Here is a 680-nt window from a genome sequence, read left to right on the forward strand (position 1 = left end):
TTGACATCTCTAATTTTAGTCTGTGCAGATGATTTTAGGGCTGTCAGTTACACTGTAGCTGCCCACAGGGATGGGTCCCTCCCTCGGGAGTGGTAGGTTAGGAGGAAGGATTCAGGGAGGAAAATGCTGATACCCACCAGACTGGGTTAGAGGTTGTAGCATTCACTTCCCAAATCGCTACCAAAGGAAGTATTGAGTCCCAAGCGACTCAAGCCCAGTGGATTAAGAGGAGGAGCAAGGAGGCCGTTTTTGTTTGTTTTCCTACCTGGTTCAGAGATACTCCCTCTCCTAAACAAGATCGCCAATAGACTTTCATATTAAAAAAAAAGATACTAAGCTTTAAATGTCAGTACAGTGGTCTTCTATTCCCTGCCCTGTCTGTAGTCTCTAATCAGTTTGGGATAAAGGGATTCTGCCTTTGTGTGGGTATGAGTGTGGATCACTTTGTGAGGATAAACTTTAAACCAGCATAAAAACCTGTGTTTATGATTATCTCAATAGATGCAGAGAAAGCCTTTGACAAAATTCAACACTCATTTATGATTAAAACTCTCCAGAAAGCAGGAATAGAAGGAACATACCTCAACATAATAAAAGCTATATATGACAAACCCACAGCAAGCATCACCCTCAGTGGTGAAAAATTGAAAGCATTTCCCCTGAAATCAGGAACAAGACAA

The sequence above is a fragment of the Cervus canadensis genome, chromosome 10 (assembly GCF_019320065.1).
Source record: "Cervus canadensis isolate Bull #8, Minnesota chromosome 10, ASM1932006v1, whole genome shotgun sequence".
Lineage (NCBI taxonomy): Eukaryota > Metazoa > Chordata > Mammalia > Artiodactyla > Cervidae > Cervus > Cervus canadensis.